Source organism: Eubalaena glacialis, chromosome 4 (assembly GCF_028564815.1).
Source record: "Eubalaena glacialis isolate mEubGla1 chromosome 4, mEubGla1.1.hap2.+ XY, whole genome shotgun sequence".
In the NCBI taxonomy this organism is placed as follows: Eukaryota; Metazoa; Chordata; class Mammalia; order Artiodactyla; family Balaenidae; genus Eubalaena; species Eubalaena glacialis.
Genome location: NC_083719.1, coordinates 58,300,261 through 58,311,262, shown reverse-complemented (window position 1 = coordinate 58,311,262; position 11,002 = coordinate 58,300,261). Strand labels below are relative to the sequence as shown.

The following is an 11,002-nucleotide window of genomic DNA, read 5'->3' as shown; positions in this document are numbered from 1 at the left end:
GCTGGTGGGGGACCTTGACGCCCAAGGAGATGGGAGGAACCCCCAAGCGAACTGGTAGGGCATGGGGGCACTGAGTGAGGAGGAGAAGTGGAGGCTGGACAGGACTGGCACCCCTGAGGGGTGGCTGAGAAGGGGGAGGGGTTCCCATGCCTGGAGGGACCCTCAGGGGCTCAGATCAGGGTGGAGCATGCCCAGCCTTTCCCCTGCCCAGTTGGCTGGGGAAGTCTGCCAGGCTCTGGGGCCGGGTCCTATGCCCTCAGAGGCCCCTCTGGGCCACATTGGTCCTGGGGGCATAGGAAGGAGGCCGAGGGGAGAACAGGAGAGGCAGGTAGGAGGGGCCCTCCAGGAGGAGCAGGAGAGGAATGGAGGGTGTTGGCCCCACCCACTCGAGCCCAGGAAGCCTGCTGGGCTCCCAGGTGGGGTCCCCCGCCCTCTGAGACCAGAGGTGGGAGGCACGCCTGGGCCCCTTCTGTTCTGTTGAGGCTAAGCCCCACCCCACACACACCCCAGCGCCTTTTCCAGCCCTGTGGGTCCTAGGCATAGGCCCTGCCCACGGCCTAAACCTCACTCCTGCTTAGGCCCCGCCCTCCACAGCCAAGGCCTCTTCCACTTTTTCTTTCTTTTTTTTTTTCTCCTCCTCTTTTTTACTATTGTGGTTCTGTTTTACCTTCCAGTTGTTGTTTCAGATATATTTTTATTTTTATATTCTTTCTAACATATCTGTTAGTTTCCTAGTCTAATTTTATTTTTTACTTTGTTATTGTTCTCCTTGGCTTGTGGGATCTTGGTTCATGAGCCGGGGGTTGGGCCGAAGCTCCTGCAGTAGGAGCTCCGAGTCCAAACCACTGGACTAACAGAGAACCTCAGACTGCAGGGAATATTCATCAGAGTGAGGCCTCCCAGAGGTCGTCATCTCGGCACCAAGACCAAGCTCTACTCAACAGCCTACAAACTCCAGTGTTGGAAGCCTCAGGCCAAAAAACCAGTAAGATAGGAACACAATCCCACTCATCAAAAAAAAGAAATGATTTGGCAAAAAAATATGTCACAGATGAAGGAGCAATGTAAAAACCTACAAGACCAAATAAATGAAGAGGAAATAGGCAATCTACCTGAAAAAGAATTCAAAGTAATGATAGTAAAGATGATCCAGAATCTTGGAAATAGAATGGAGGCATGGATTGAGAATATACAAGAAATGTTTAACAAAGATCTAGAAAAACTAAAGAACAAAGAGAAATGAACAACACAATAATTGAAATGAAAAATACACTAGAAGAACCAATAACAGAATAATTGAGGCAGAAGAATGAATAAGTGAGCTGGAAGACAAAATGGTGGAAATAACTGCCAAGGAGCAGAATAAAGAAAAAAGAATGAAAAGAATTGAAGACAATCTCAGAGACCTCTGGGACAACACTACATGCACCAACATTCAAATTATAGGGGTCCCAGAAGAAGAAGAGAAAAAGAAAAGATCTGAGAAAGTATTTGAAGAGATTATAGTGGAAAACTTCCCTAACATGGGAAAGGAAATAGTCATCCAAATCCAGGAAGCACAGAGAGTCCCATACAGGATAAACCCTAGGAGAAACATACCAAGACACATATTAATCAAACTAACAAAAATTAAATTCAAAGAAAAAATATTAAAAGCAGCAAGGGAAAAACAAAAAATAACATACAAAGGAATCCCCATAAGGTTATCAGCTGATTTTTCAGCAGAAACTCTACAGGCCAGAAGGGAGTGGCAGGACATACTTAAAGTGATGAAAGAGAAAAACCTACAACCACCAAGATTACTCTACCTAGCAAGGATCTCATTCAGATTCGACAGAGAAGTCAAAAGCTTTTCAGACAAGCAAAAGCTAAGAGAATTCAGCACCACCAAACCAGCTTTACAACAAATGCTAAAGAAACTTCTCGAGGCAGGAAACACAAGAGAAGAAAAAGACCCACAAAAACAAACCCAAAACAATTAAGAAAATGGTAATAGGAACATACATATTGATAATAACCTTGAATGTAAATGGATTAAATGCTCCAACCAAAAGACACAGACTGGGTGAATGGATACAAAAACAAGACCCATATATATGCTGTCTACAAGAGATCCACTTCAGGCCTAGGGACACATACAGAATGAAAGTGAAGGGATGGAAAAAGATATTCCATGTAAATGGAATTCAAAAGAAAGTTGGAGTAGCAACACTCATATCAGATAAAATAGACTTTAAAATAGAGACTGTTACAAGAGATAAAGAAGGACATTACATAATGATCAAGGGATCAATCCAAGAAGAAGATATAATAATTATAAATGTTTATGCACCCAACATAAGAGCACGTCAATACATAAGGCAAATGTTAACAACCATGAAAGGGGAAATCAACAGTAACACAATAATAGTAAGCGACTTTAACACCCCACTTACACCAATGGACAGATCATCCAAACAGAAAATAAATAAGGAAACACAAGCTTTAAATGACACAATAGACTGGATAGATTTAACTGATATTTATAGAACATTCCACCCGAAAGTAGCAGAATACACTTTCTTCTCAAGTGCACGTGGAACATTCTCCAGGATAGATCACATCTTGGGTCACGGATCAAGCCTCAGAAAATTTAAGAAAATTGAAATTGTATCAAGCATCTTTTCTGACCACAATGCTATGAAATTGGAAATCAATTACAGGAAAAAAACTGTAAAAAACACAAATACATGGAGGCTAAACAGTGCACTACTAAATGACCAAGGGATCACTGAAGAAATCAAAGAAGAAATAAAAAAAAATACATAGAAACAAATGACAAAGAAAACACAATGACCCAAAACCTATGGGACGCAGCAGAAGCAATTCTAAGAGGGAAGTTTATAGCAATTCAATCTCACCTCAAGAAACAAGAAAAATCTCAAATAAACAATCTAACCCTACTCTTAAAACAACTAGACGAAGAAGAACAAAGAAAACCCAAAGTCAGTAGAAGGAAAGAAATCATAAAGATCAGAGCAGAAATAAATGAAATAGAAATGAAGAAAACAATAGCAAAGATCAATAAAACTAAAAGCTGGTTCTTTGAGAAGATAAACAAAATTGATAAACCCTTAGCCAGACGCATCAAGAAAAAAAGGGAGAGGATGTAAATCAATAAAATTGAAATGAAAAAGGAGAAATCACAACTGACACTGCAGAAATACAAAGGATAATAAGAGACTACTACAAACAACTATATGCCAATAAAATGGGACAACCACGAAGAAATGGACAAATTCTTGGAAAGATACAATTTTCCAAGACTGAACCAGGAAGAATTAGAAAATATAAACAGGCCTATTACAAGTTATGTAATTGAAACTGTGATTAAAAATCTTGCAACAAAAGTGCAGGACCAGATGTCTTCACAGGCGAATTCTATCAAACATTTAGAGAAGGGCTAACACCGATCCTTCTCAAACTCTTCTAAAAAATTGCAGAGGGAGGAGCACTCCCAAATTCGTTCTACAAAGCCACCATTACCCTGATACCAAAACCAGAAAAAGATATCACAAAAAAAGAATTATAGACCAATATTATAGACCAATAACACTGATGAACATAGATGCAAAAATTCTGAACAAAATACTAGCAAACAGAATTCAACAATATATTAAAAGGATCATACACCATGATCAGGTGGGATTTATCCAGGGATGCAAAGATTCTTCAATATACGCAAATCAATCAATGTGATACACCATATTAACAAATTAAGGAATAAAAACCATATGATCATCTCAATAGATGCAGAAAAAGCTTTTGACAAAATTCAACACCCATTTATGATAAAAACTCTCCAGGAAATGGGCATAGAGGGAACCCACCTCAACATAATGAGGGCCATATGTGACAAACCCACAGCAAACATCCTCCTTAATGCTGAAAAACTGAAAGCATTTTCACTAAGATCAGGAAAAAGACAAGTATATCCACTCTCGCCACTCTTATTCAACATAGTTTTGGAAGTCCTAGCCATGGCAATGAGAGAAGAAAAAGAAATAAAAGGAATACAAATTGGAAAAGAGGAAGTAAAACTGTCACTGTTTGCAGATGACATGATACTACACATAGAAAATCCTAAAGATGCACCAGAAAACTACTAGAGCTAATCAATGAATTTGGTACGGTTGCAGGATACAAAGTTAATGAACAAAAATCTCTGGCATTCCTATATACTAACAAAGAATAATCAGAAAGAGATATTAAGGAAACAATCCCATTTACCATCGCAACAAAAAGAATAAAATACCTAGGAATAAACCGACCTAAGGAGGTGAAAGACTTGTACTCAGAAAACTATAAAACACTGATAAAGGAATCAAAGATGACATAAACAGATGATGAAATATACCATGTTCTTGGATTGTAAGAATCAATAGTGTGAAAATGACTACACTACCCAAAGCAATCTACAGATTCAGTGCAATCCCTATCAAACTACCAATGGCATTCTTCACAGAATTAGAAGAAAAAAATTTTACAATTTGTATGGAAACACAAAAGACCCCAAATAGCCAAAGCAATCTTGAGAAAGAAAAACAGAGCTGGAGGAATCAGGCTCCCTGACTTCAAACTATACTACAAAGCTACAGTAATCAAGACAGTATGGTACTGGCACAAAAACAGAAACATAGATCAATGGTACAGGATAGAAAGCCCAGAGATAAACCCACGCACATATGGTCACCTAATTTACGACAAAGGAGGCAAGAACATACAATGGAGAAAATACAGTCTCTTCAATAAGTGGTGCTGGGGAAACTGGACAGCTACATGTGAAAGAATGAAATTAGAACACTTCCTAACACCATACACAAATATAAACTCCAAACGGATTATAGACCTAAATGTAAGACCAGACACTATCAAACTCTTAGAGGAAAACATAGGAAAAACACTCTTTTTTTTTTTTTTAATTTATTAATTAGTTAATTTATTTATTTATGGCTGTGTTGGGTCTTCGTTTCTGTGCATGGGCTTTCTCTAGTTGCGGCAAATAGGGGCCACTCTTCATCGCGGTGCGCGGGCCTCTCGCTATCGCGGCCTCTCTTGTTGCGGAGCACAGGCTCCAGATGCGCAGGCTCAGTAACTGTGGCTCACGGGCCTACTTGCTCCGCGGCATGTGGGATCTTCCCAGACCAGGGCTGGAACCCATGTCCCCTGCATTGGCAGGCAGATTCTCAACCACTGCGCCACCAGGGAAGCCCCAGGAAAAACACTCTTTGACGTAAACCACAGCAAGATCTTTTTTGACCCACCTCCTAGAGTAATGGAAATAAAAACAAAAATAAACAAATGGGACCTAATGAAACTTAAAAGCTTTTGCACAGCAAAGGAAACCATAAACAAGACCAAAAGACAACCCTCAGAATGGGAGAAAATATTTGCAAATGAAACAACGGACAGAGGATTAATCTCCAAAGTATACAAACAACTTGTGGAGCTCAATATCAAAAAAACAAACAATCCAATTAAAAAATGGGCAGAAGACCTAAACAGACATTTCACCAAAGAAGACATACAGATGGGCAAGAGGCACATGAAAAGATGCTCAATATCGCTAATTATTAGAGAAATGCAAGTCAAAACTACAATGAGGTATCACCTCACACAGTTCAGAATGGCCATCATCAAAACATCTACAAACAATAAATGCTGGAAAGGACGTGGTGAAAAGGGAACCCTCCTGCATCGTTGGTGGGAATGTAAATTGATATAACCACTACGGAGAACAGTATGGAGGTTCCCTAAAAAACTAAAAATAGAACTACCATACGACCCAGCAATCCCACTACTGGGCATATACCCTGAGAAAACCATAATTCAAAAAGACACATGCACCCCAATGTTCATTGCAGCACTATTTACAATAGACAGGACATGGAAGTAACCTAAATGTCCACTGACAGATGAATGGATAAAGAAGATGTGGCACATATACACAATGGAATATTAGCCATAAAAAGAAACGAAATTGAGTTATTTGTAGTGAGGTGTATGGACCTAGAGTCTGTCATGTAGAGTGAAGTAAGTCAGAAAGAGAAAAACAAATACCATATGCTAACACATATATATGGAATCTTAAAAAAACACAAAAAACCGGTACTGATGAGCCTAGTGGCAGGGCAGGAATAAAGACGTAGACATAGAGAATGGACTTGAGGACATGGAGGGGGAAGGGTAAGCTAGGACGAAGTGAGAGAGTGGCATTGACATATATACACTACCAAACGTAAAATAGATAGCTAGTGGGAAGCAGCTGCATAGCACAGGGAGATCAGCTCGGTGCTTTGTGATGACCTAGAGGGGTAGCATAGGGAGGGTGGGAGGGAGGCTCAAGAGGGAGGAGATATGGGGATATATGTATGCACATGGTTGATTCACTTCGTTGTACAACAGAAACTAACACAGTATTGTGAAGCAATTTTACTCCAATAAAGATCTATTTTAAAAAAATATTAAAAAGCACTTAGAACAATGCCAGGCACAGAGAGAAATGCCTGATAGATGTTAGCAATTTATAGGAGCTCATTGGCCAGGATGGACAGAAATCATTTATCTGCAGTGATTATTTTCTTCCACTCTACTCTATAAAGCGTACTAAAGTTTTTCATTTTTATACAGTTAAAAAAAAAAAGAAAACACCAGTTCTAGGGAGAAAAAATCTTCAGTGTAAATGAAGCCTCCAAGTGTGGTGGGGGCAGGAGAAACACAGCTGACTCAGCCACTCCCTTTCGGCCTGGTTGGGGCACATTATTTCACCTCCTGGTGCCTCCGCTGGAAAGCCAATATGCCCTTGAACCATAGAGGAATAACTCGAGGATTAATAAGCTAATGTGGAGGCCAGTGAGCACTGCAGCGTGGTGTGTGGCTTGGTAAGTGAGCTAAATCAACATCAGCAGGCACTGCAACCTCGGAACACAAACCCTGATGAAAAACACAAACCCTTCTTCACCAGGAAGGTCCTCCGACCTGATGAAAAGCTATATATCCCTCTTGGAGACAGCATAGTCTACAAAAATGCTCTAGTACTTAGAACATTTGTAGTGACTCTGTACACATTTACGGAGAACTTTCCTTCTCCACTCCCACCCCACCCCCTTACTCGGAATAGTATGTCATATTTATTAAGCACTATTATGTGTCAGGCACTGCCCTCAGGGATTTACGTGCATTATCTCATCTAATCTGCCCAACAGCCCTGTTAGGGAGGTAGTATTTTTATTGCCATTGTACATGTCACACAATGGAGGGTCAGAAAAGGGTAAGCAACTTCCCAAGGTCATAGAGCTGCTAAGTGGTGGTACCTGAACGTGAACTCAGGTTAAGCCATGACTTTCTTTTCTTTTTTTTTTTTTTTTAAATCAAAATGAAGCCAACCACGAAGGGACTCGAACCCTCAATCTTCTGATCCGAAGTCAGACGCCTTATCCATTAGGCCACGTGGTCACAGCACATGTAGCAGTTAGGTGCAGCCTCCTTGAAGGCGATGGTGCTGTTGACTCCAGCCAGAGAGGACAGGGTGCGTCCCAGATCCAACCAGGATTTTCCACTGCCTGCTGCCCTGTTCCCTCCCAGGACCTGCAGTGTGATGGAACAGAAGCACCGCTGCATTAAACTCCTCAGCAGGGGGATGGCCACCAGGCAAAGGTTGAGGCCCCAATTCCAACAGCAGGGGTTTGCAAATGGCCTTCAGGCTTTTATAGTTTAAAAAAGCTTCATGGGATATCAAGAGTGGAGATCAACTAAATAAAATCATGACAGAACACGACGAAGTGGGAAGCTCAGGAGTTTTGAAATTCATATCCTGTTTAAAATCAATGTACTTTAGGCATATTTCATGGTATTAAAGTTATAGGACATCAAATTCAATCACTCTTGTGGACAACTGAATAAAATGAATGCAAACGCAGAATAGTCCCTGAACAAACATTCCCCACATGGTGTGGTTCCTGTGGAAACAATAAAAATAATCCAATTTAGTTATGCAGGGTTCACCTTCCCCTGCCTGTAATTAGTGCTGCTGCAATGGAGAAAGCAGAGAAAGAAAACCGGATAAACTACCAACGTAGAATTACATCTAGTCCCCAGCGAGGACCAGGTCTCTCTATCTGCAATTTCCAAATCCCATCTCTTATTATAGATATTTACCCTCCCTACTGAGGTCTCTCGCAACTAACCATGTGATTCTTTTACCATTTTCATTCCATAGTCTAGTGCATGAAATAGGTGCTCAAAATATATTTGTTGATTGATCTGACCTGTTTTTGTTTATTTGTTTGTTAATTCATAAGAGGACTCTCTGTTCAGGAATAATGGCTGAGGCCCAAAGCTGAAAACAAGAGACTCTAAGAACACCTAGTTCATTCTAGAACATTCTGGTGAGAGATCTCACATAGGCGGGCACCTCCCTGCAGGTTTTACCCATAACAAGCAGATCGAGCCCTGCTAACACCAGACAAGAATCCCTCCACAGCCCATATAAAGAGATCAGGAAGAGAGTTGTGGGAAACCTTAATTTGGCGGGGGTGGGGATGTGAAACCATGCACCTCAGATTGGGACTGGAACCCGGACAAAACCCCGGTTCTTGATGTCTTGTTGCAGAAAGAATTCAGTGAGAGACAAAGTGATAGGTAAGAAGTGGATTTGTTTAGAGAGAAACAAACTCCATAGACAGAGTGTGGGCCATCTCAGAAGGCGAGAGGCATCAGGGTATGGGGTTGTCAGTTTTTACAGGAGTGGGTAATTTCATAGGCTAATGAGTGGGAAGAGTATTCCAGCTATTTTGGGGAAGGGGTGGAGATTTCCAGGAATTGGGCCACCGCCCACTTTTTAGCCTTTTATGGTCGGCCTCAGAACTGTCATGGCACCTGTGGGTGTGTCCTTTGGCTGATATATTACAATCAGTGTATAATAAGGCTCAAGGTCTACTGGAGGTCGAATCTTCCGCCATCTCGACCTAGTTGGTTCTAACCAGTTTTTGTCATGTCCTATGTTTATGTCATTCTTTTAAAGGTTGTGCCCTGCTCCCTTCCCTCCTGTTTCAGGTGGGTATTTGACAGGGACATTATTTCCCTTTCTTATCCAAGTAGGGAATGGGGAAGCCCCAAGGGAATTATTTGTAAAGATTTTGGAGTACCTACAAGAAGGGGTGACTGGCATTTCATGTCCCAGATTGGACATGGGCTTAGCCAATGGGTTGAATGCCCTGCCCCTGTGCCATCAGGAGAGTGATGGCAAAGTAGAAGGAAGGGGCATTGGTGGAGCTCTCTGCATTCCCACATGTGAAGTTCCTGGGGGTATCATGGACACAGAGGAAGGGACTGATCTCTGGTGGCCTTGGCCTGCAGCAGCTTGAAGCAGGATTTCAGTTCCCAGCCAGAGACTGAGGTCCGGCAGTGGCAATGAGACGGCTGAATCTTAGCCACCAGACCACCGGGGACCAGTGGCCAGAGACAAGGCCCTGGGCTGTCGGCTGTGTAGAAATGAATTTCCACATAGAGATGGAAAGTAATGAAGCAAGTAAAGTATTTATTAGGAGGAAAAAGAGTACAGTACGTATGGATAGACACATAGGCAGGCTCAGAGAGAGAGAGTCGCACCCTCGTGGTAGTTTGAATCACTTTTATGGGGCATTTCTTCTGGGATTCCTTTGACCAATCATCTTGCTTTGCCTGGTTCTGAGTCTGTATTTGGTTTATCTCAGGGTCCTCCCATGTCACATGTGCATCTCTTAGCCAAGATGGATTCTAGTGAAGAGGCCTATGGGTAGTTAGCATCACTTACTATGGGGTGGCGCCCCCTCCCTTTTTGACCTCCAAGGAGCCTTTCTGTGCATGTGTAGTCGGGAAGGTCTCCTTGACTTGGAAAATGAGGACTACGTGGTCTTTTTATCTCTTATCTGGGCAGGGCCCAGCCTCCTTCGTCATCCTGCTTTTATGGAGTTTCTGCTATTATGGAGTTTCTGGCCCCAGAGGAGAAACTGTTCAGCTTGGGGCCCATCTATCTCCTGCCTCAGGACCTGGACCTGACCTGCATTGCCAGCTTCTCCCCTAAGAGGGCTGTGTGCGGCCCAAGATATTCTAGGAGCAACAGGCTGATGGGCAGGCCGCTGTGTTGAGAGCAAGCGGGTGCGGTCAAGCCGGAGCTAGAGCTTCCACGTGATAGGAGGCCTCACAAGCTTCTGCTGAACTCCACGTGCGGCTCCACAGCCGAGCCCGCCTCTGGGCACCGGCCATGGAGAGGACTGGTGATGACTCAGTTGTTTTGTTTCCACTTCAGCTGGGGTGTCTTGCAATCCAGTTATGATGCTAACCACCAGACACAGCATCAGACACCTCAGGTTTAAGGGCTTGGTCTCCAACAAGACTGTCCTGACTTCAGATACCAGCTGCCTATGGGTTCCCCAAGCCACCTATAATTTTGACCAACTGGCTGCACACTGGGGGTTTCCACAACCCCCTCAGTTCAATACTTCACTAGAATGACTCATGGAACTCAAGGAAGGACTATACGTACGACTATAGGTTTACTATAAAGGATACACATAGTGTGAGGTCTGGGAGGAAACACAGAACTTGTATGCCCTCTCCTCACAGAATCAGGACACATCACCCTACCAGCACATCAATGTGTTCACCAACCAGGAAGCTCCACTGAGCACTGGCGTCCAGAATTTCTACTGGGGCTTCATTGCATAGACATGACTGATGACATCACTGGCCCTGTGATTTAACTCAATGTCCAACTCCCCTCACCTCCACAGAGGTCAGGGCAGCTGAGAGTTCCAACTCCCTAAGCACATTCTTGGTCTTTCTGGGGACCAGCCTCCACCCTGAAGCAATCTAGGAACCCACCAGAGTTGCCTCATTAGCATAACAAAGACATTCCTATCACTCAGGAAATTCCAAGGGGTTTTGTAGCTCTGTGCCAGGAACTAGGGACATTGGATATATT

The 11,002-nt window shown here is 42.6% G+C and overlaps 1 non-coding gene across 1 annotated transcript; it reads right to left on the bottom strand.

Moving 5' to 3' along the window:
- Window positions 1–7,421: 7,421 nt before the first annotated feature.
- TRNAR-UCG (transfer RNA arginine (anticodon UCG)) lies at window positions 7,422–7,494 on the bottom strand. Its single transcript has one exon. It is a non-coding gene; the product is annotated as a tRNA-Arg (tRNA).
- Window positions 7,495–11,002: the final 3,508 nt, after the last annotated feature.